Source organism: Macrobrachium nipponense, chromosome 25 (assembly GCF_015104395.2).
Source record: "Macrobrachium nipponense isolate FS-2020 chromosome 25, ASM1510439v2, whole genome shotgun sequence".
Taxonomy (NCBI): domain Eukaryota; kingdom Metazoa; phylum Arthropoda; class Malacostraca; order Decapoda; family Palaemonidae; genus Macrobrachium; species Macrobrachium nipponense.
In genome coordinates this window covers 63237832-63264691 of record NC_087214.1, presented here as the reverse complement: position 1 = coordinate 63264691, position 26860 = coordinate 63237832, and the positions used below count along the sequence as shown (strand labels likewise).

The window sequence follows — 26860 nt, the reverse complement described above, 5'->3', positions numbered from 1 at the left end:
CGAGGGAGAAGTTGCAGTTCTTGGCGACTGGGCATCAATTGAAACGAGACACTTGGAAACTCCCCTTCATTGCTCCCAGTGGAGACATGATGGTGATGGGGGCGTTGGGGGTGAGGGGGCCTGGTGACGTCTTTGCCTGTATATATATATATATATATATATATATATATATATATATATATATATATAATATATATATATATTATATATACAGGGTGTCCATAAAGTCCCAGTGCCATTACAAGTATTCATTGCTCAGAAACCATATAACAGAGTAATTAAGTTTTTTGTAGAATGAAGTGCTCTGAATGTAAACTTGGGGAAATGTATAGAACATTCTATAAAAAAAAAAATTACATAACTATGTTATATGGTTTCTGAGTAATGAATATATATATATATATATATATATATATATATATATATATATATATATATATATATATTCAGCGGTACGAATTTCTGCCTGAAAGAATGAATTTAGGTATACAAATGATATTTCTATTCAAGAAAACGTTGAAAATTGACTAGGGGTTTGAAAGACATTTTAAGATTATGCATCGTGGCTGAGAGAGAGAGAGAGAGAGAGAGAGAGAGAGGGAGGAGCGGAGGGGGGGGGGGGGGAACACCGCAATAAATCTTTCCGATTGTATTTAGGGACAAAGACACAAAGAAAAATATAGAGAGAAAATAAAAGAAGAGAGAGAGAGAGAGAGGTTCTCCTAATTTCAAGAATAAATTAACGAGCCCAGCCTTTTGTTATTGAGCACCGTTCCTTACACACACACACACACACACACACACACGAGGCAGCGAATTACGACAACTCGAGAAATCAGAATTCTATTTATTCTCCTCTAAGGCCCAACTCCGCCCCCGTAACTTTGGGCACCTGATAATATTATTAACTTCATTAAGGTTTAGAATTTGACTTTCTTCCCTTTCAAACTTAGTGTCATTAACGGAGGAGAGAACTTGGCCAAACTCATTTTTCTTTCTTCTTTGATGTATTGTTTAGTGCGTATTTTATTATTCCCCCCTTTTTTTTTCAATTCTTTCTCCTCTTTATTTGTAACTTTCGCCAAAGCTGGGTTGGGTAGGAGGAGATGTATATAGGTACCCGCGCGCGCTTTTTGTTTGGATGTTTCGTCGTTTATCTCAATAAACTACGAATGGATTCGGATGGAATTTTTCGGACAAGGTCGCGTGATGACCAGTGGAGGTCGTGGTTCGAATTTGGAATGAATCCGAACGCGAATTCAGTATTCGCATATATTCGTTTCTTAATATTTTATTTCGTCACTGATAATTGGTTAGTATAGACATTCACGCCATATTTCGCGTTTTTCTTTTGTCTTTACACTGGACTTTCAGCCTTCCCTCATGGGACAGGAAGGACTTTTATAGGACTCTACCGGACTTGAGACTATCTCTCCCTTGTGGGATGGGGGGAGGGGGGGGGGGGGGCTGTCACGGCGACCCTCTCGTGGAGGATATTGTCCAGAAATCTTGTCAAGTCAAGTTGCCTACAGTAGGAGGCACTAGAAGACCGGCCATTAAGGTCTCTAAGTTGAAAGAGGGAGTTCTGAAGAACGTCAGACCTGTGGCTGGTTTCTCTCTCTCTCTCTCTCTCTCTCTCTCTCTCTCTCTCTCTCTCTCTCTGTGTGCTTTGTTCTGATTCTTGTCATCAGTAGCTGCATGGCTCTCTCTCTCTCTCTCTCTCTCTCTCTCTCTCTCTCTCTCTCTCTCTCTCATACTGTATCAAAATCAACATTTTTCACAAACAAGGGTAATAGTGAATCATGCTTATAATTCTTTTAGAATATCAGCAATAATGACAGTAGTTATTGATTTAAAAAATAATTACATTATTATTATTATTATTATTATTATTATTATTATTATTATTATTATTATTATTATTATTATTATTAAGAAATTCACAGTCTCGTGAAAACAAATTGTTAAAAAATTAATATATAATTGTGGATTTCAAAATTATTATTATTATAATTATTATTATATCTTGCAAGTGATTCCAACTTGAACCATCCCACCAACTGGTTCAAAAATGTTCCAATTAAAATTTATAAAAATACGAAGGACAGGACATTTGTAGATGCTACAACATTTTGTCTTCATGCGACTAAATCTGTCCTTGTTGTCGTTGTTAGTATTTCAGAACCAGATGTATTTGCCATTATTATTATTAATTCTTCTTCTTCTTCTTCTTCTTCTTCTTCTTCTTCTTCTTCTTCTTCCATTTTCATCCCAGACGTGTGCTCCTACAGTAGCTCTCTTAGTCTTGTAAGTGCAACGGGAAAACACACGAGACGTCTTAAGACCTAAAGCCACGGCCCCCTACTACCAACCCACCAACCCACGATTCAAGGCGACCTCTGTGCCTTCTTGCGCGCGCGCAGCGCGCCTGCGTATGTCTCTGCCGTCTGAAATACGACACGTCTTAATGACGACAGAGACATCATCACTGTCTTACGCATCTTGGCGATTACGTGTAAATGATGTAGTCTGGCTGAGGCTGGGTGGTGAGATATCTCGACTCTCTCAAATGAAAATTATTTTAGTAATTCTCATTTTTTTTGTGCGTGTGTGTGACTCCGCCTTTGTTGTCTTGTTTAATTAGTGATTTAATTCGGTGAGTAATGGATCGTACATTGCGTGTTTGTGTGCGGTTTTTCTCGTGTTTGTTGTTTTTTTGCATTTTTTATAAATTTTTTCTTCTCGTTTGTGGACGAACAGATTTAGCCGTTTGACCGATCATTTCACCATAGCAGAGCTGACGCTTGTTAAAGCTTTCTCTCTCTCTCTCTCTCTCTCTCTCTCTCTCTCTCTCTCTCTCTCTCTCTCGTGTGAAGGACCTCGGTCCTAACTGAGATTCTTTTGACGGAGGAAAGGAAGCAAGAAGGACTGTACAAAACTGTCTGGTGAAAGTAACTTTTTATTTATTTATTTATTTTTTTTTTTGCATCTGCAATTGATGTTTACAGGAGGCGTTCTCTGCTTTCAGAATCACGCCAATTGGACATCAGTCACTTGTGGAATGCTGGGTTCTCTCTTATTTTTCGTTTTTTTTCTCTCTTTTTTTTCAAATAATTACATTTTACGTTCATTACGTTACGTTTCATGTTTATTTAGTGTGCAGCTTAAATTCTCTCTCTCTCTCTCTCTCTCTCTCTCTCTCTCTCTCTCTCTCTCTCTCTCTCTCTCTCTCAAATGAGTGCCCGAGTCGTCCAGTACCCAAGTAGGGAAGGCATGACGTGGGTATATTCCAGCGTTATTTTAATCTTGTTGTAGTTCGTTGTGCTCTGCTATCAGTTATATGAGAGAGAGAGAGAGAGAGAGAGAGAGAGAGAGAGAGAGAGAGAGAGAGAGAATATAAATAAATATGATTATATTTATTTAAGCTACAAATGTTCTTTAATATCCAATTCGCTCTACCTCGGAATCAATATATTTTCATTTAATATTGACCGAAGGTGAATTTTTTAAGTTGTTAATAATAATTCCGTCCTCTCGTGCATTCGAACCAGCGCGCAGAGGAGAAATTGGGACTTCAGTGATGTTACCGACTGGGCCAACGAGTATATAATAATTTGAATATATATTAACTCGGAGGTAGAGCGATTTGGATATTAAAGGACATTTGTAGCTTGGTGCATAAATAAATAAGTATATGGGGAGAGAGAGAGAGAGAGAGAGAGAGAGAGAGAGAGAGAGAGAGAGAGAGAGAAGAGACTTAAGCTGTCCCCTAAATAAACATGAAACGTAATGAACTTGAAATGTAATGATGAGAAAAAAAAAGAAAATAAAACGGTAAATAAGAGAGAGCATTCCACAAGTGACCGAAGTCCAATTAGCTGGATTCTGAAAGCAGAGAACGCCTCCCATAAACATCAATTGCAGATGCAAAAAATAAATAACTAAATTTTAGAAAAAAAAAGGTTATTTTCACCAGACAGATGGTTTTGTACATCATTCTTGCTTCCTTTCCTCCGTCAAAGGATTTTCTCAGTTAGAACTGAGGTCCTTCACGAGAGAGAGAGAGAGAGAGAGAGAGAGAGAGAGAGAGAGAGAGAGAGAGAGAATAATTTGGATTTTGGGGTATATATATGCACATTATTATATATTATCATACATACATATATACATACTATATATATATATATAATATATATATATTTATATATATATATATATATATATATATTATATGGGAGGAGAGAGAGAGAGAGATGAGAGAGAGAGAGAGATGAGAGAGAGAGAGAGAAGAATTGTTTGGATTTTGGGATATATATAACTATGCACACATACACACACATAGATATACATATATATATATATATATATATATATATTATATATATATATATATACATATATATATACACATATAATACATATATGTATACTATATATATATATATATTATATGTGTATATATATGTATATATATATATATATATATATATATATTACTATAGTACGTATATATATATATATATATATATATATATATATATAATATTGGGCACACATACATACACACTCTAACATCCCAGCTAGCCTCTCTCTCTCTCTCTCTCTCTCTCTCTCTCTCTCTCTCTTTCTCTCTCTCTCTCTCTCTCTCTCTCTCGTAGTAGCCATCTTGCTTGATGAGGACGTTCCCGCGTGGAAATCAGATTAATCAACAGATATCACAAGTTTAACATACGACTAGAATTTGAGAAATATCTAGAAGTGTTCGTGAACTATCGGTGATAAGATTAGTGTGAAAATAGTAGGATAAAGCGTCTTCTAAGTTAGTTTATCAAGTGTAATACTGTAAATCAGAACAAAGAATGGCAGTAAGTTCCAACTGCGGGAAGAGATGGCGTAATTTAGCGTGTTTAGCAGATTCGCAATACGATGAGGTAGCAGGAAGGGAACTGGCATTTCTCATCTATGAAATCAGCAACAGTCCTAACCAAAAAGATACAAAAGCATTCATAGATATATTAGAAGGATATAATCATTCAAACTGGAAAAAATCTAATGAAAACATCTTGAAAATAATTGAAGAAGTTCCAAATAAAATCCAAGTGGTCAAGAGACTCATAAAGAAAATATACATAAACCAACATATTCCGACAAAGAAAATGAATAAGGTGAATCTTGTGAATATCCTAATTGACGCATTAGGAAAAAGAATGCCAAAAGCATGCAAACTGTGTAAGGTTTGGTATAGCATAGTCAATCCACAAAAACTAATCAGAAAATGTGCTGATGCAACATTCCGACCCATCCACAGTGTGCTGAGGTAATACAAGATATGAGAAAAGATACAAGAATTTTTTGTTCAACATGTCTATCATGGATAGACAATGTTTATTAAATCAAGATTGAATGTACAAATAGTTGAGGATGAAGAAGAAGAGGAAGAGGAAGAAGAAGAAGAAGAAGAGGAAAACGGAAGAGAAGTAACAAAAGATGAAATGACAGAAAAAAATAAGGAAAACAAAGAACAAGATAAAAGTATGATGCAGAGATACTCATTGATACTACATATGAGGCAATAAAGCAGCATACCTACGAAGAAATAAATTACGATATGGCAACAGAAAAGCAAATCCCGAAGAGGCTCTACCCAGATCTACACAATGACGGGAAAGAGGAAAAAATAGACAAGAAAGACAAAATCTGCAACCTTTTGAAAAGAGGGAATTGCAGATTTGGAGAAAGATGTTACTACAAACATCCTAAGGTATGTCACTATGAAATATATGGTAAATGTGCATACCTAGATGGATATGGGGATGATTGCAGAGATCTGCATCCAAAAATATGCAAAAACCTAAAAGAAGGAAAAGGATGTAAGTTCGACAAAAAATGCAAATATATCACCTGTAGCCATGAATCAATCAATAATAAATAACCAACCAAGTAATAAAATCCAAAATAAGAAAGAAACAAATAAGAGAGAAATCAAGAATATCAGGTAAAAGAGAAAAGCAAAATACACCAATGAGTATGCAGAGATGTCAGCAAAAAATTTCAATGCATCAGCTCCAAAATTCTACTCAAGGGATAATAACTGTATTTATTATGCAAGAGGATATTGCAGAAACGGAGAAAATTATTGCAGATTCAAACACAAAATGAATAATTATGATGAAGAAGATCAAATATTATGGAAAAGTTGGATTTTTTAATGTCAGAATTTCTGGAAATGAAAAAAAGAACAACATACCAGAACAGGAAAGAGACATGGGAAAATCCTTATTACTACCAATATTAAAATGAGGGAGAAAACACGCAAACCATCATAGTGATGAATGCGCAGGGTTTAGTTACGAGTAACTCAAAAAGAAAAATAGAGTACTTAGAAGAACTAACCCAAATTGAAAAGAAAATAGATATAATGAATATAAGTGAAACTGGTATTCCCAAGAGACTGGGAATGATGATCAACTAAAAGGGTTCCAAACTTATAGATTCAGATAGAAAAAATAGGAATCAAGGGGGAACCGCAATATATGGGAAAGACAAAAAACAAGGAAAAATATATGAGAAATATAGTAATTCCCAGAATGTGAACTAATAGCGGTTGAATTTGAATCTGAAAAATTAATGACATAGTAATATATAGACCTCCTAATACTAAAGAGTTTGACTTAATAATTGAAAAATTGGATGATATATGTAGAAATCACAATGACTGGACTAATTCTCCTATCTGGTGACTTCAACTTTCCTTTCGTAGATGGAAAAGAACGAATAGGAGATTGTGGATGTACTTATACATATAAAAAAGAGAGTAATAGTAGTGCAGAAGATAAGAGGCAATTCGAAAAGCTATTAGATATGCTACTAGAATACAACATTCAACAAATAAATCACCTGCCAACAAGAAAGGAAAATACTTTAGACCTAGTATTTGTGAACGAGGTGAATTATGTTAAAGAAATAATAAAGTTTAGTTTTTTTTTTTTTTTTTTAATGCGAGTATTTCAGACCATAATGTCATAGAATTAACAGTTCATTCCAAAGCAAGTGAAAACAGAGATAAGCAAGAAATGAAAAGGTGGGAAGGATATGGAAAATACAACTTTACAGTAAAAATATAAAATAAAGGTCAGAAATAAATGAAGAATTAAACAAAGATTGGGATACATTTTCGTAAGCGATGATATAAAGGTAAATATGGAGATATTATATAAAATATTAGAGAAAATAGTGGATAAATATATACCGAAGAAGAAAAGTAAACATCATTCATGCATACCAAGAGACAGAAGGATCTTGTTCCAGAAAATCAGAAAGTGGAAAAAAAGTCTTGCAAAAGAAAAAAAATGCATGGAAAGTTATAGAAACTAAAAAAGTAAGATTGAAAATGCAGAACAAAAGATTATACAATCAAAAGAAAATGAAAAACGGGAATTGGAAGAAAAAACCCTATTAAATATCAAGCAAAACCCAAAACTATTATACTCATATGTGAAGAAGATGAATAAAAGAAGAATAGAAATAGGCCCTCTGAGAATTGAAGGGAGATTAACGAATGAAAAAAAGGAAATTTGCAACATACTGGCAGAACGATATAAGAGAGAATTCACCCCTAGAATAGATAATGAAGATAATGATATAGAAGTAAGGGACGAAAATAGTGAATATCTAGCTGACATAGAAATTAATGAAGCTGATATGCAGGCAATTAATGAAATTAAAAAATGGAGCTGCTGCAGGGCCTGATGGAATCCTGCTATTTTGTTAAAGAAAGTAGTTCATTCTATCGCAAAGCCACTTGCAATATTATTAAGACAAAGTGTAGATACAGGCAAGATTTATGATGAGCACAAATTAGCATATATCACCCCTACTTTCAAAAGTGGATCAAGACTTGAGGCAAAGTAATTATAGCCTGTGAGTCTAACATCACATATTATGAAAGTGTATGAAAGGGTAATGAAGAAAAATATTATGAAACATTTAATAAAAATAATTTGTTTAATATAGGACAACACGGTTTCGTACCCGGAAAAAGTACACAAACCCAACTGTTAGTCCACCGTGAGAAACATATTCAAAAATATGAAAAGCGGAAATGAAACAGATGTGGTTTATCTAGACTTTGCAAAAGCTTTTGACAAAGTAGACCATAATATATTAGCAAAGAAAATTAGAAAACACAATATCGTAGATAAAATAGGAAGATGGTTAAAAGAATTTTTACACAACAGAAAACAGATAGTTATTGCAAACGATGAGAAATCGGATGAAACCAAGGTAATATCCGGTGTGCCACAAGGTACGGTGTTAGCTGCAATACTGTTTGTTATTATGATTGAAGACAGACAGTAATGTTAAGGATTCGTAGTGAGTAGTTTCGCTGATGACACAAGAATAAGTAGAGAAATTACTTGTGATGAAGATAGGAAACGCTCTACAAAGAGACCTTAACAAAGTATATGAATTGGGCAGAGGAAAATAGGATGTATTTAACTCTGATAAATTTGAATCAATAAATTATGGAGACAGAGAAGGAAAGCTATATGCATATAGGGGACCTAATAATGAGACAATCACAAATAAGGAAGCAGTTAAAGACCTTGGTGTGATGATGAATAGGAACATGTTATGCAATGATCAAACATAGCAATTCTTTTGGCAAAATGTAAAGCAAAAATGGGAATGTTGTTACGGCACTTCAAAACAAGAGCTGAAACACATGATTATGCTTTATAAAACATATGTTCGTAAGTCCACTTGAATATTGCAATATGATATGGTACCCACACTATCAAAAGGATATTGCACAAATAGAGAGTGTACAAAGGTCCTTTACAGCTAGAATAGAAGAAGTTAAGGACCTTGACTACTGGGAAAGACTACAATCATTAAAATTATATAGTCTAGAAAGGAGAAGAGAACGCTACATGATAATTCAGGCATGGAAACAGATAGAAGGAATACAGAAAATATCATGGAACTAAAAATATCAGAAAGAGCAAGCAGAGGTAGATTAATAGTGCCCAAAACAATACCAGGAAAAATAAGGAAAGCACACAGGACATTAATCCCACTATGCACCAGCATCGATAATGCAGCGTCTATTCAATGCGTTGCCAGCTCATCTGAGGAATATATCAGGAGTGAGCGTAGATGTGTTTAAGAATAAGCTCGACAAATATCTAAACTGCATCCCAGACCATCCAAGATTGGATATACCGGAAGATGTACCAGCAACTCTCTGGTAGACATTAGAGGTGCCTCACACTGAGGGACCTGGGGCAACCCGAACGAACTGTAAGGTCTGTAAGGTAAGGTCTCTCATATATATATATATATGATGCTGGTAAGGTAAGGTCTCTCATATATATATATATATATATATGACTGGTAAAAGTGTTCTGTAACAACAGAATTCCATCTAATAAAAGGAGCCCATAAAAACACCAAAAGTAGAGAGAAAAGTACTATATTTCAGAGACTGCTGTCTCTCTCTTCAGGTATATGAATCTGAATATGATTCATATAGTTGAAGAGAGAGACAGCAGTCTCTGAAATATAGTTACTTTTCTCTCTACATTTTGGTGTTTTTATGGGCTCCTTTTATTATATATATATTATTATATGTATAATATATCATCTATTATTATATATATATATATATATCCCTTCCCCTTCCATCCATCCTTCCTTCGGTCCGCAATTAAAATTTATTAACTATTCCACCTACCCGTGAATGGCAGCAGCGAATTGAAATAGATGTAAGTAAATCCTTCAACACAGTGGCTCGAATCGCGGATATATTATATATAATAATAATTCGTCCCCGAAATAAAATAAAAAAGAATTAAAATTAAAAATAAAATAAAGGCTATTGTTACCCCTTTGCATATTTCTTCTCCTGCTTCTCTCTCGTCTGTCTCTCATTCCGTCCGCTGCATTTATTGCATTCGTTGCATATTTGCATTTATTAAATTTTAATGAAATTTATTGCGTTTATGCCATTTATTAAATTTTATTTGCGTTCGTCTCTCTTCGTGGCAATTGCTAATATTATGTTGATGATGAGAATTAGTTGTTGCCGCTTTTATTATTATTATTATTATTATTATTATTATTATTTTAATTATTATTATTATTTATTATTATAATATATATATACATATATATAAATTCTATATATATATAATATATATATATATATATATATATATATTTTTTTTTTTTTTTTTTTTTTGCTCTATCACAGTCCTCCAATTCGACTGGGTGGTATTTATAGTGTGGGGTTCCGGGTTGCATCCTGCCTCCTTAGGAGTCCATCACTTTTCTTACTATGTGTGCCGTTTCTAGGATCACACTCTTCTGCATGAGTCCTGGAGCTACTTCAGCCTCTAGTTTTTCCAGATTCCTTTTCAGGGATCTTGGGATCGTGCCTAGTGTTCCTATGATTATGGGTACAATTTCCATTGGCATATCCCATATCCTTATTTCTATTTTCAGGTCTTGATACTTATCCATTTTTTCCCTTTCTTTCTCTTCAACTCTGGTGTCCCATGGTATTGCGACATCAATGAGTGATACTCTATTCTTGATTATTATTATTATTATTATTATTATTATTACTATTATTATTTTATTATTATTATGGGTAACATGAATGAACGATGTTGACCACTGAATCTAGTGTGTGTGTATATATATATATATATATATATATATATATATATATATATATATAATATATGTATATATATATTAAATATATATACATAATATATTGCGAATTGTTAGATAATTTTCTTCACGATTTTGTCCATTCCAGACATGCTCCAGTTCGTATATAGGCATATCCGTGTGTGTTTGTGGCCATATTTATCCAGTTTCATCTCTATATCTTATATAATTTCAAATCCATCAGCAATTTCCTCAATGCACAGCCATGTTGGATCAATTCAGGCACATTCTCAATACCTCAAAGCACGTTCGGGAATGTGACAAGACATTATTTCCCCCAAGTCTAAGTCTTCAGCGGCGTATTTTCGATCTCCTCATCGTGTGGCATATTCTCGACCGCCATCATTTCAGGACCTCCTCCTCCTCCTCCTCCTCCTCTTCTTCTTCTTCTTTTTTTTTCTTCTTCCCATTCATAAGTAAGAAGTCATGGCCGCAGAAGAATCGTTTCCCGCGCTTATAGAGAAGCCTCCATAATAGGAGTCTAGAATTCGCCGTTCGTATAATATTAATGATCCAATCTGTCTGCCAGCTGCCTTGCCTTGCCTTGCCTCTCTCTCTCTCTCTCTCTCTCTCTCTCTCTCTCTCTCTCTCTCTCTCTCTCTTATCGACAGGTGTATCATTTGTCATTTGCTCGAAAGTACATTTCACGGTTTGGAGAAACCTAATATATTAATATATTATATATATATATATATATATATATATATATATATATATATATATGTATATATATGTATATATATGCACGTATATTTGATATATATTATATATATATATATAATATATATATATATATATATGCAGTTTTTTAATCGTCTCATATATCTATCAATTTATCAATCAATTTTTTTAGCTATCTTTTATAATAGTTGGTGATGTTTAAAATTATTTTCATTACAGATTTTTATTTATTTCCATCTGGTTTATTTATTTAACTAATAATTTATAAACCAAATTTGTAGCTATATCTTTTATAATGGTTGGTAATGTTTAAATTTTTTAGATTATAGGTTTTTTTTATTTCCAGCTAATTTATTTATTCACTTATAAATTTATCAGTCAATTTATTTTAGCTACTATTATAGATTTGTTTTTTTTCTTTCCAGCTGATTTATTTCAGCTGTTTTTTTTCGTAGTCTCATACTTTTTAATTTCCTCCAAAAGAAGGCTACTGAGATGGCTTATATTTGTCTGTCCGGCCTCAGATCTCCAAAACTCACTGAGGCTAGAGGGCTGCAAATTGGTATGTTGATCGTCCATCCTCCAATCATCAAACGTACCAAATTGCAGCCCTCTAGCCTCAGCAGTTTTTATTTTATGTAAGATTAAAGTTAGCCTTACTCATGCGTCTGGCAACGATATAGGACAGGCCACCGCCCGGACCATGGTTAAAGTTTTTGGGCTGCGGCTCACACAGCGTTCTAACGAGACCACCGGAAGATAGATCTATTTTTGGTGCCCTTGATTATGCCAAAGAGTATACTCTGCTGTACAGAAAACTCTATTTCTCCCATTTTGAATTGTCGTTATTTTTTATTTTTCTCCTGACTTCACCTTGAGATTTTTACTTATGAATAAATCATTTACTTATGCTTTATTTTATTGTGAATTTCGTTACCGTTATAATACCAAGTAGACATTAACTACTTACAAAAAAAGTAAGAAATCTTCCACCAAGTCTTATACCTACATTATTCACGTTCCTTCATCTCTCCCTTATTCATTTATTGAGGCGACCAATCCCGCATTCATTCCTTCATTCTCGCTGCCATTTACTCTTTTTCTCATTCCGCTCGTCAGTTATTCATTCCTGCCTTCGATTCTGGAATGACAGACGAAAGGAGGACGAGGGAATAATTCCTTTTTTGGTTTTTGAAGGTTAAGTAAGCCCAGGTGTGCGTGACGTGACGTCACGGCGCTGTGACGCCATTTGGGGGAGCGGGGGGGGGGGGGGGGGGTGGGGGGGGGGGGGGCGACTGGGCCGGGTTTTTTTTTGAGACACGATCAGAAACACCTGGTGATGCTTAGAATGGGAAGCCATTTTTTTTTTATTCGACTGTAGAATTGGCCTTGTTAAATACAGAATATAAGACAGTTTTTAACGGTGAGTCACCGGCCATTTAAAGACGACGTAGAAAAAAATTATGGCTACAAATCTGGATAGGATATTTTAATATACAGTTCAAATCCTTTCAACTGATTTTATGGGTCATTATAGCATTTAGAAAAAAAAACTCCCTAGTTGTTGGGTCATTATAGCATTAAAAAAAATTAATAGAAATTAATGGGCAATTTTATAAAACAAAATCATTCTAGTCATACAAAATCACGTATTTTAGGAGAGACCCTTTTAACCGAGCTTAACAGGTCATCTGAATATAAAGGGGGCCATTTTAACTGTAAAGACTATATTTAACCGAACTTGAATGGCCTTTTAATTATACAAAAAGCCATTTTAACTTTAAATAGCGTATAAATATACCAAAGGCCATTTTAACTTTAATGTAGCATTTAAATATACAAAAGGCCATTTTAACTTTAACATAGCATTTAAAAATACCAAAGGCCATTTTAACGTTAACATAGCATTTAGATATGCCAAAGGCCATTTTAACTTTAGCATAGCGTATATAAATATATAAAAGGCCATTTTAACGTTAACATAGCATTTAGATATACCAAAGGCCATTTTTAACTTTAGCATAGCGTATATAAATATATAAAAGGCCATTTTAACGTTAACATAGCATTTAGATATGCCAAAGGCCATTTTAACTTTAGCATAGCGTAAATAAATATATAAAAGGCCATTTTAATTTTTAACATAGTGTATAAATATATCAATGACCATTTTAACTTCAACATAGCATTTACACGCACAAAAGGTTATTTTAAATTTAACAGAGCATTTAAACGTACAAAAGGCCCTTTTAACTTTAACATGGCATAAAATGATCAGCCCTTCTGTCTAAATAAGCCATTTTAAGTATAACAAAGACTCTATATTCCATTTTTTAAATTTAAACTATAAAATTGTGGCAACCTGTATAATAAACTGTTTTCTGAGCCAAAGTCCGCAGACAGGTACAAAATGTGGGAAAGAGATAGTGAGACAGAGATGGATAGTGAGAGAGAGAGAGAGAGAGAGAGAGAGAGAGAGAGAGAGAGAGAGAGAGAGAGAGAGAGAGATGGCGTCCCCAAAAGATAAGAAGGGTTCTTTGGACAATGTCCAGCGAAAAACGATGAGAGAAGAGAGAGAGAGAGAGAGAGAGAGAGAGAGAGTTTCTCAAGGCACGCAAATACAAACTTATCGTTGTGTCTCCATATTTAAATTTATACAATTTGCCTTTTTTCTCTTTTTGAGTTTCTCTCTCTCTCTCTCTCTCTCTCTCTCTCTCTCTCTCTCTCTCTCTCCCCGCCCGGTGGAAGAGCTTAGTATTATTATCATTCTTGAATAGGTGTGGAGGATCGAAAACTGCTGATTCGTCTTGGGAGAGAAATATATTATAATATTGGAAGGTTCCTCGCCATTTTGTAACCACTGGAGAGACAGAAGACTGACTGGTCCCCTGGGGAAGTCGTTGGTGCCAACCTCTCTCTCTCTCTCTCTCTCTCTCTCTCTCTCTCTCTCTCTCTCTCTCACCGATTTTATAGCATGTTTCATTGGTTAGGTTTTCTCGGCTCTGATAAGCTCTCTCTCTCTCTCTCTCTGAAGAGCTACTACCATAAATATCTTCCTGCCAGCCCCTACCCCACCCCAGCGGGCCACCCCCACCCCCGGCCAAGCACTCAAATCCCGCCACAAACTTCCAGATCAACTCAGGAAAAGACGCTTCTCTATTATGGCACAATCGTCCCGCAGCCCCCCCTCCCCCCTCCCACAAATGTGGCTGTAAAGACGAGGGAGATTCGCCCCCTCCCTCCCCCATTCGTCTTCCCCCTTCGCCACTCTCTCTCCTAACCCCCATTCCCCTACCTACCTTGCTCCCACCAGGGTGGACAAACAGGTTTGCAGGAGGAGGGCGGATGTCTCCCCTACTCTCCCAATCCCCTACCTACCTTACACACACCTGGGGTGGACAAACAGGTTTGCAGAAGGAGGGCGGATGTCTCCCATACCCTCCCAATCCCCTACCTACCTCACGCCCACCCGGGGTGGACAAACAGGCTTACAGGAGGAGGGCGGATGTCTCCCCTACCCTCCCGTGCCCTGGTAGACAAAGAGTATGAAACTATATTTCATTCATTTCAGGAAGATGTCTGGCATTTTTTTCAATCTGGATTACGTGAAAACAATATTAAGGGGTACCTCTGCAACAGCTGGGCCACTGAGCAGAGCGGTTACTGAAGATACAAATACACACGCACACAAACACATACACAAACACCCTTCCACAAACACCGAGAGGTCCTAAGCGTTTGACGAACTGAGATTGAACTATCGTAGAGTCTTTGACAAGCTCACTCATCGTCTAGACCTGTCCAAAACAAACACGGTCCAACGGACGTGCACGGGGTCACCTTATGATGCCCCTACGGTCTTTAACGTACCCTCTCTCTCTCTCTCTCTCTCTCTCTCTCTCTCTCTCTCTCCATCAGGAAGTGACGGACCTAGGATGTGACCTCTGAACAAGCGCAAAAACAGAAGAAGAAGAAGAATGGCGTCAATATCCACCAACCCGACCAATCGACCATTAGGCTGGAACCATAACTTTCTCTCTCTCTCTCTCTCTCTCTCTCTCTCTCTCTCTCTCTCTCTCTCGGGAGATCCACTCACTGGCCGACGTCCAAGATGTATTGGTGATCTTCGGCAGCATCCAATACGCCTGCAGGACGATAGGAGGCTCGATCGCCGAAGGATCTCTCCTGGAGGAGAAGGAGGAGGAGGAGGAGGAGGAGGGTGACGGTAGGACCTGGGTAACTGGGTAAGGGACTAAGGACCCGCGTCTCGCTAAGGGCTTCGTGTCTTCAAGTGGGGATTTAGCAGAGACCGCGAGATGATGATGATGAGATGAGAGAGAGAGAGAGAGAGAGAGAGAAGAGAGAGAGAGAGAGAGATGCCCCGTTTTGTCTTGGAGGGCTGATTCCAGACCTAATGGGAAACAGAGATTAAGAAATCGAGTTTCTTCTTCTTTCTTCTCTCTCTCTCTCTCTCCCGCTTTTACTGCCGGAGTTTAACTCTCCGTGTATAAGGGGATTTGTCTTGGTCCTTCCTTGGAGTGGGGGCGGGGGCGGTTGTGGGGCGAGATTTTCTTGTGATTTATGTCTGTACCGTATAGAGTGGGTTGGTATATCCTTGGCAACGTTTTGTCTTTGCAGTTTAGTTGTAACGACCCAAAGAGTCTGGAAGCATGTATATATATATATATATATATATATATATATATATAATTATATATATTAACAGGGGTTCCAATAAGGCAAAAGCTGAAATTGGTTTATTGAGACGTTTGGTACCCCAAGCATTGCATTGGCACACCATCAGTCTGGAATTAAAAATGTTTAATCTTTTCAAAAAACATTAAACTCAATTAAGAACTATAATACAAACACGAACTCACAGAGAAGTTTTACTCCTCTGTGAATTCTATTTGTGTATTCGAATTTTAACTGAGTTTAATGTTCTTTGAAAAAGTATAAATTTTAACTTCCAGACTGATGGTGCCCCAGTGTCTTCGGGTGCGAAACCTCTCAATAAACTAATCATTTGAACTTTTGCCTTGCTGGAACCCCTACTGATATATATACTATAAATATATGTATATATATATATATATATATATATATATATATATATATATATATACATATATACACTAAAACCCCCATAACAAAGACTTATAGGCAATCAGACAAGAGACAACGAACGTAACCGGCCAATCTTACCTCGCCAGCCAGCCAGCCAATCAGCGGCGTCCTTGAATCTCGTATGTAAATTGAAGTCGCCACGTGCCATCTCTGTAACTCACCCCCGCCCCCCCTTTACACGAATAAAAACACAGGAGGTGTCTAATGAGATCGCCTCCTCGGGAAGAGAGAGAGAGAGAGAGAGAGAGAAGAGAGAGAGAGAGAGATGATATCAATTAATAATCTGAAGAATAGGACGTCACTTTTTCGAAGTTAATGTCAGACGAAATGGAACGGTATATATTCTGAGATTATATATATATATATATATATATATATATATATATATATATATATATATATATATATAGTATATATATATATATATTATTACTTATCATTATTTTTAAACCAAACAAAAACTTCTTTCAGTTTTCTTCTTAAGATTGAAAAAGAAACCTCATAAAATCACTGTGTATAACGTGTTTACTTATATTATAAGTAATACAAATTGTAAATACTTATAAGTAAACGCGTTATACACATTAATTTTGTGGGTTTCTTTTTCAATATTAATTTTTTTTGCCATAAGGGTTAGTAGCGACACATTGAAGATTATACATTATTGCAAATATTCAGTGAATGAGAGAGAGAGAGAGAGAGAGAGAGAGAGAGAGAGAGAGAGAGAGAAGAGAGAGACGAGAGGATGAGAGAGGAGAGAATATATCTTAGCATCGGAAACGAGACAGATAATGACGCAAAGATAAACATGCATAAATAAATAAATATAAAAACAAAAAAAAACATCTTTCAGAATTCCCTCCAAAACGTCGCAAATTGCGGCAGGGTTGGTATCCCTGTGGGTCGGGGGGTAATATCGCAAATTACCGCGAATCTAAAACCTCCTTCCAAATTACAGCAAGGTTGGTATTACTGACGGGAGAGGTCGGGGAGGGACTTTAAACAGTTGACTGTCTTATAAACAAGGCAAAATAGTCTTGCAAACTAGGTAAACACGCATAAATAAGTCGGAGATTCGTCCTAATTAGCTTAAACGAACGCTCAAGAGTTTCAAACGCGTAATTGCTTTTTGGTTTTGTTTTTCAAGCTTAAAATCGAGAGTAAAACTGTTTCCGCAGATAACCGCGACGATTCTGTGAAGATATAATTCGAATTCTATTATTATTATTATTATTATTATATCATTAATTATAATTGAATTTCTACAGCTTTCTTATTTTCGGAACAATTTTATTCTATGTAGATACGCGTTTGTATTTTCATTTGATTTTTAAATCCTTTTTATTTTGTTAAAATTTAAGATAATTTTTTTCCTTTCGATATGTTAAACTCACACGCACACACATACATACACATACGCACGCGTATATTTAGGACAGTATGTTTCAAATCGGCCTGGTTTTCATTCTGTATAAATAATGATTTTATTTAGGGGATAGATAATGATGAAGCTGACGTATTCAGTATACCTTTGTGTATTCTGTGTATTTTAGCCTTTATTACCAAGTATACATAAAGGCAGGTATAAATATAATGTTACGATCATAGATATATGTATAGTTATATATATGATATATATATATATGTATATATTCATATATATTATATATGTATGATATCTGTATATATATACATATATATCATATATATATATATATATATCTATATATATATCTATATATAGATGTATGTATATCTAGGAGTATATATATCGACATATATATATATATATAAATGTATGTATATATATGTGTGTATATATATATATATTATATATATATATATATATATATATATATATATATATATATATATATATAATATTACCTCCTTATAAACAAACCATTATTATTCACACTCACACAATACCGTATAGACAGACTTTCCCCTCCATTATTCCAATCGTCTGCCATTACCCCGCCCAAACCACCCCCCCCCCCCCCCACACCCCGCCCCACCCCCTCAGCCCCCCATTGAGAGATTGAACTCCGCCAGATTGCCGAAGAAGAACCCCCTACCCCCCCCCCTCCCTACCCTCACCCCTGATTTTGGAGAATCACCGGCGTATGAGGATTTTAAAAGACTGATCAGTGTTCATTTTTACGCTTTTCTTTCCGTTTTTTGTTTTTGAAGGATTTCGCTGTCGTTCTTTTTCTTATTTCTGTCTCTGTTATTATTATTATTATTATTATTATTATTATTATTATTATTATTATTATTATTTTCATTTTTTCTTTTTTGCTCTATCACAGTCCTCCAATTCGACTGGGTGGTATTTATAGTGTGGGGTTCCGGGTTGCATCCTGCCTCCTTAGGAGTCCATCACTTTTCTTACTATTGCGCCGTTTCTAGGATCACACTCTTCTGCATGAGTCCTGGAGCTACTTCAGCGTCTAGTTTTTCTAGATTCCTTTTCAGGGATCTTGGGATCGTGCCTAGTGAATCCTATGATTATGGGTACGATTTGCACTGCTTATCCCATATCCTTCGTTTTTATTTCTATTTTCAGGTCTTGATACTTATCCATTTTTTCCCTCTCTTTCTCTTCAACTCTGGTGTCCCATGGTATTGCGACATCAATGAGTGATACTTTCTTCTCGACTTTGTCAATCAACGTCACGTTTGGTCTGTTTGCTCGTATCACCCTATCCGTTCTGATACCATAATCCGAGAGGATCTTTGCCTGATCGTTTTCTATCACTCCATCAGGTTGGTGCTCGTACCACTTATTACTGCAAGGTAGCTGATGTTTCTTGCACAGGCTTCAGTGCAGGGCTTTTGCCACTGAGTCATGCCTCTTTTTGTACTGGTTCTGTGCAAGTCCCGGGCATTCGCTTGCTATGTGGTTGATGGTTTCATTTTTCGTATTGCACTTCCTACATATGGGAGAGATGTTATTTCCGTCTATTGTTCTTTGAACATATCTGGTTCTTAGGGCCTGATCTTGTGCCGCTGTTATCATCCCTTCAGTTTCCTTCTTTAGCTCTCCCCTCTGTAGCCATTGCCATGTGTCATCGCTAGCTAGTTCTTTAGTCTGTCTCATGTATTGTCCATGCATTGGTTTGTTGTGCCAGTCCTCTGTTCTGTTTGTCATTCTCCTGTCTTTGTATATTTCTGGGTCTTCGTCTACTTTTATTAGTCCTTCTTCCCATGCACTCTTTAGCCACTCGTCTTCACTGGTTTTCAGATATTGCCCCAGTGCTCTGTTCTCGATGTTGACGCAGTCCTCTATACTTAGTAGTCCTCTCCCTCCTTCCTTTCGTGTTGTGTATAGTCTGTCCGTATTTAATCTTGGGTGTAGTGCTTTGTGTATTGTCATATGTTTCCTGGTTTTCTGATCTATGCTGCAGAGTTCTGCCTTCGTCCATTCCACTATTCCTAGGCTGTATCTGACTACTGGCACTGCCCATGTGTTTATGGCTTTTATCATATCTCCGGCGTTAAGTTTTGACTTGAGTATCGCCTTGAGTCTCTGCATATATTCTTTCCTGATCGTGTCCTTCATCTCTTGGTGTTTTATATCCCCTCCTTCCATTATTCCCAGTTATTTGTATCCTGTCTCATCTATGTGTTTGATGTTGCTCCCATCTGGTAGCTTTATTCTTTATTATTATTATTATTATTATTATTATTATTATTATTATTATTATTATTATTATTATTATTATTATTATTATTATTATTCACTTCATCTCTCGCCCCCGTCCCCTTAATAAAAGGATGGAGATAGAATATCTTACGGAGACGATAATGAAACAAGAAAGCCTTGGGAATGTACACACCACCGACGCCCTTCAACCTCTCCTCTTAGCAGAAGCCCTTACAGACCGAGGAACTTATAAAAGTGACATCGTCGATCGCCGTCTGCGGGATGCTGCTAAAAGCTTGAGAGAAAACGAAGATATCACCGTCAGGAGAGCCGACAAGACCGCAGCCCTAGTACTTATCAAGACTACCGAATATAGACATAAAATCGACGAGATCCTCGCCGATACCACTAAGTTTCGACGTATTACTAAGAACCCCGTAGACGACATTAAACGCGAAGCCAATAGAATCATAGAAACTGTCAACGCAGCCACTAACGCCTTACACCTCTCTAGTATTTCTGGAGATTACAACCTCGGGTACATCTACGGTAATGTGAAAACTCATAAACATGGAAACCCTTTAAGACCTATCATTAGCCAAATACCAGCACCCACATACCACCTTGCTAAACAACTAAATACTATTCTCACCCCCTACATCCCCAGCACACATAGTTTGAAGTCGTCTGCGGAGTTTCTGCAAGCCTTAAGATCCGCGCCCCCTGGAGGCAGTATTGCATCGATGGATGTAGAGTCGCTGTTTACTAACGTTCCTGTAGATGAAACCATCGAAATGATCCTTGAACGTGTCTACAGAGACCCATCCACCGACCCGCTGAATATCCCCGAACACGCCCTTCGCTCTCTGCTGGAAATATGCACCAAGAAGGCTCCCTTCATTAACCACCATGGCCATATGTACTTACAAATCGATGGTGTAGCGATGGGATCCCCCCTCGGGGTCCTGTTTGCGAACTTTTACATGGGCATGGTGGAGGAGCGTGTCTTTAGGAGCATTAGGAAGCCATCTATATACGTAAGATATATAGATGACACTTTCATCCAAGCAGGAACGAGGGAGGAGATCGAGAAATACGTCAAGCCTTCCACACCAACAGCCGTTTACGATTTACCATCGAATATAGCCGTGATGGCCGTCTTCCCTTCCTGGACGTCCTGGTTGAACAGAAGGAGGGTGCGTTCGCTACACGGGTTTACACGAAGCCCACGAACCTGGAATGTGTCTGAACGGCGAGAGTGAATGCCCTGAACGCTATAAGGACACCACCATCAGCGCCTACGTCAGGAGAGCTCTTTTCCCATTGTTCAACATGGGCAGACACCCATAAGGAGATGGAACGTGCAGCCCAGGTCCTAGTAAACAACGGACACACCAACCGAAGCATCCAGGACGTCTTCAGGAAGAGCATGGAAGAATGGTACCTACAGGAACCCCGCCCAGACCCCCAGCAGAAAATTAATTTTTTCTACAAGGGCACCTTCCATCGGCGGTATAAAGAAGACGAGCGAGCCCTACGGGAAATAATCAGGAATCACGTTTCCCCGACCGACAACAACAAGCAGATCAACTTGATCATATTTTATACAAGTAAAAAAACATGCAGTCTTATTATGAAAAATAACCCCGCACCATTGCAGGATCCCTTGAAGAGGACGAACGTCATTTACAGATACACGTGCCCAATCCGAGGATGCCTCGGAACTTACATCGGGATGACGTCAATGCGCCTCTCCAAGAGGATCTCCTGTCACGCGCAGGAAGGAGCGGTATTTAATCATGCAAGGACTGCCCATAATAAAAGAATCCGACGCAGCGACATCGTCGGTAACTTGGAGGTTATCGACCAGGCACCCGATCTACGTCGTTTGCGAATCTTAGAAGCGCTGCACATCGGAGGGAGAAGCCCAGTTTGAACATCACACAGGAGACCTTCCTCCTCCCCACTGCCGTCAGGAGAGCAGCAGACACCGCCCCACAACGACCATCGCACCAGAGGGATCCTGAGGATGATAGAAGCATTAGCTCTCATCCTGAGGACGTCCCTAGTAACCCTGAGGTGATCGCAGCTCAAGCTCTCGCCCTGAGAACGACCTGGTAGCACGCCCTTCGAGGGGACCTCCACCATCACCAATAAGGATGAGGCTCCGCCCACGAAGAGGACAGCCAACAGCAACGGGCCCCCTGATGACATCGCTCGTGACGTCACAGGTATTGCCCAATGAAAAGTGAGGTACCTGTTTCTTCAAGCCAACCGAATGCAATAAATAGCGTGAATACATCTGACACAGACCATTGCACTCAGCGATCCCGTCCCGAAGATGGCCAAACGAGGTGGCCGAAAAACATGTAGACGCCTTGAAAACCAGAAAAGAAGAAATAACAAGAAATACCGGATAGACCCCTGACGACTACGGCCTGTTTCCCGACCTACGAAAACCCACCTGTATACCTGTTGACGACCCCAGCCTGTCCCTGATAACCAGTTTTGCTTTTCGATAACACCAGCCCGCCCGAAATTTCCGTTGACGACCTACAGCACGATGAACATTATTATTATTATTATTATTATTATTATTATTATTATTATTTGTGGTTCTTATATAATTACCGTCACGGTTACTTATTGATATATAAGAATCGGTACTGTCATTGGTGACAACCCCTCATTTCTTATTATTGTTACTATTATTTTTATTATTATTGCCATAGTTGAAAGTATTATATATATTTTTTTTTTATTTGCTGATTTTTCTATCATTAATATCGGTTGTGCATTATTATTATATTATTCTTATTTTTATTATTATTATTATTATCTTATTATTGTGGTTCTTATTATAATTACCGTCACGGTTACTTATTGATATATAAGAATCGGTACTGTCATTGGTAACAACCCCTCATTTATTATTATTGTTATTATTTTTTTTATTATTATTGCGATAGTTGAAATTGTTATATATATTTTTTTTTATTTGCTTGATTTTTCTATCATTAATATCGGTTGTGCATTATTATTATTATTATTATTTTTTTATTTATTTATTTTTTTTTTACTCTATCTCAGTCCTCCAATTTGACTGGGTGGTATTTATAGTGTGGGGTTCCGGGTTGCATCCTGCCTCCTTAGGAGTCCATCACTCTTCTTACTATGTGTGCCGTTTCTAGGATCACACTCTTCTGCATGAGTCCTGGAGCTACTTCAGGCCCTCTAGTTTTTCTAGATTCCTTTTCAGGGATCTTGGGATCGTGCCTAGTGCTCCTATGATTATGGGTACGATTTCCACTGGCATATCCCATATCCTTCTTATTTCTATTTTCAGATCTTGATACTTATCCATTTTTTCCCTCTCTTTCTCTTCAACTCTGGTGTCCCATGGTATTGCGACATCAATGAGTGATACTTTCTTCTTGACTTTGTCAATCAACGTCACGTCTGGTCTGTTTGCACGTATCACCCTATCCGTTCTGATACCATAGTCCCAGAGGATCTTTGCGTGATCGTTTTCTATCACTCCCTCAGGTTGGTGCTCGTGCCACTTATTACTGCAAGGTAGCCGATGTTTCTTGCACAGGCTCCAGTGGAGGGCTTTTGCCACTGAATCATGCCTCTTTTTGTACTGGTTCTGTGCAAGTGCCGGGCATTCACTTGCTATGTGGTTTATGGTTTCATTTTTCGTATTGCACTTCCTACATATGGGAGAGATGTTATTTCCGTCTATCGTTTTTTGAACATATCTGGTTCATAGGGCCTGATCTTGTGCCGTTGTTATCATTCCTTCAGTTTCCTTCTTTAGCTCTCCCCTCTGTAAGCCATTGCCAATGTCATCGCTAGCTAGTTCTTTAGTCTGTCTCATGTATTGTCCGTGCATTGGTTTGTTGTGCCAGTCCTCTGTTCTGTCTGTCTTTCTCCTGTCTCTGTATATTTCTGGGTCTTCGTCTACTTTTATTAGTCCTTCTTCCCATGCACTCTTTAGCCACTCGTCTTCACTGGTTTTCAGATATTGCCCCAGTGCTCCGTTTTCGATGTTGACGCAGTCCTCTATGCTTAGTAGTCCTCTCCCTCCTTCCTTTCATGTTATGTATAGTCTGTCCGTATTTGCTCTTGGGTGTAGTGCTTTGTGTATTGTCATATGTTTCCTGGTTTTCTGATCTATGGTGCGGAGTTCTGCCTTCGTCCATTCCACTATTCCTGCGCTGTATCTGATTACTGGCACTGCCCATGTGTTTATGGCTTTTATCATATTTCCGGCGTTGAGTTTTGACTTGAGTATCGCCTTGAGTCTCTGCATATATTCTTCCTGATCGTGTCCTTCATCTCTTGGTGTTTTATATCCCCTCCTTCCATTATTCCCAGGTATTTGTATCCTGTCTCATCTATGTGTTTGATGTTGCTCCCATCTGGTAGCTTTATCCCTTCAGTTCTCGTTACTTTGCCTTTTTGTATGTTGACTATGGCGCATTTTTCTATTCCAAACTCCATCCTGATGTCCCCAGATACAATCCTTACAGTCTGGATTAGGGTATCTCTTTCCTTGATGCTCTTACCATACAGCTTGATGTCGTCCATGAACATCAGATGGTTGATTCTGTTGCCTCTTTTCTTGAGTTGGTACCCGGCATCCATCTTCTGTAGTACTTTTGTCATGGGAATCATGGCTACTACGAAGAGTAGTGGGGACAGTGAGTCGCCCTGGGAGATCCCTCTCCTGATATTAACCTCTGCTAGTCTTATTCCAGAGCTTGTAAGTATTGTATTCCAGTTGTGCATTGTATTTTTGAGGAAGCTGATAGTGTTTTCCTCTGCCCCATATATTTTCAGGCATGTGGTATCATGCCGAAGGCTTTCTTATAGTCTATCCATGCCATGCTTAGGTTGGTTTTCCTTCTCCTACTATTCTTCATTACCATTTTGTCTATCAGGAGCTGGTCTTTTGTGCCCCTACACTTCCTTCTGCAGCCTTTCTGTTGGTGGGGGATGGTGTGGTCTCCTCTAGGTAGTTGTATAGGGCCTTTCACTGATGATACCTGTTAGTAACTTCCACATTATTGGTTGGCAGGTGATAGGCCTGTAGTTACTGGCTATATTTCCCTTACTCTTGTCTTTTTGTACTAAGGATGTTCTTCCTGTGGTCATCCATTTGGGTGCTTGGTGATTTGAGATACAATGCTGGAGTTGTTTTGCTATTCGTGGGTGTAGAGCCTTGAAGTTTTTGAGCCAGTATCCATGGACTTCATCAGGACCTGGGGCTTTCCAGTTTGGCATTTTCTTTAGTTGGTGTCTGACTGTGTCTGTCGTGATCTCTGTGAATCTTTGTTTTATTCTCCCTGTTTCTTCTTCCTTGACTTCCTGGAGCCATGTTGCATGTTTGTTGTGTGATACCGGATTGCTCCATATGTTTTCCCAGAGTCTCTTACTTGGTTCGGCTTCAGGAATTTCTGGGTGGTTGTCTTCCCCTCTTAGTTGGCTGTATAGTCTTTTCTGGTTGGTTCCGAATAGTTTGTTCTGTTGGTATCCCTTATTCCTGTTCGTGTACCGTTGGATCTTATGTGCTTTGGCCTTAAGCCTCTGTTTTACATCTTCTATTGTGTTGTTTAGTCCCCTCTCTTGTACTTTGTATTTCTCGTTGAGTTCCTCCCTTGTTTTCTTGCTTCTTAGCCTTTTTTCTGCCATTATTATTATTATTATTATTATTATTATTATTATTATTATTATTATTATTATTATTATTATTATTATTATTTATTATTATCATTATTATTCTGTGTTAAAAGTTTTAAAATATATTATTTATATCAATCACGACCAAAAGTAAACAAAACAGAAAGGAGGAAACTCACTAGAACGCGCTTCCCTTTATCAATTTTTCAATTTTTTGGAGCGATTAATAACAAAGGCGCGATTGCTTTGTTTAAAAGTCCCTTTAAAACTAGATCTATACACCGTATGATGCGATCCATCGAATATGTTGATTTTGTTCTGAAATAACTTCGTTATAATATAATAATAATAATAATAATAATAATAATAATAATAATAATAATAATAATAATAATAATAAACTTCTCTCAATTGACGAACTGCACTAGGAAACGCTTAAAAAGAAAAATAAGTCCCTTAACTCTACGGAGTGCTGACGCCATGTTTCGCCCCAACTTTCGTCCCTCGTTGCTATATTTATGCTGAAGTATCTGGGAGGGGAAACTAGAGTGTCCGCAAATAAGTCGATTTACCACCCAAATCAAGGAAATTTGATAAAGAGCGGGGTGGGGGATGGTGGGGGGATGGGGGGTTGGTTTCGTTCGCGATATCCCGAGGTAACTGACGCCAGGAGTCTCTGAGAGTCAGAATATGGACGAATCAGATCCGCTGGTTGCGACGTCTTATCTCCAAACGGAAGTGGCCAGCTTAAATATTATGTTATTAATGTATTAGCATCGTAAAAACATCTATTTACCGAGAGATTGTCTTAATTATGCTCCCTCTTTTGCATTCAGAGCTTCCCAGACCTATGTCTTCCTGCGTTTTATTTTTTATTTATTTATATTTTTTTTAGGTTGGATACCGGACAAGTATCTAGACATTTTCGTTTCATGTGTGGAAATGCTCATTAGATACATGCTTTATGGTGTGGTTATT

At 37.5% G+C, this 26860-nt stretch overlaps 2 protein-coding genes across 3 annotated transcripts in view; one reads left to right on the top strand and one right to left on the bottom strand.

The window, feature by feature from the left end:
* LOC135199453 (tRNA (32-2'-O)-methyltransferase regulator THADA-like) overlaps window positions 1-26860 on the top strand; it is a 355981-nt gene that overhangs the window by 186852 nt on the left and 142269 nt on the right.
* Window positions 1-26860, bottom strand: part of LOC135199454 (uncharacterized) — a 246830-nt gene that overhangs the window by 208920 nt on the left and 11050 nt on the right. The gene's annotated exons all lie outside the window — the stretch shown is intronic.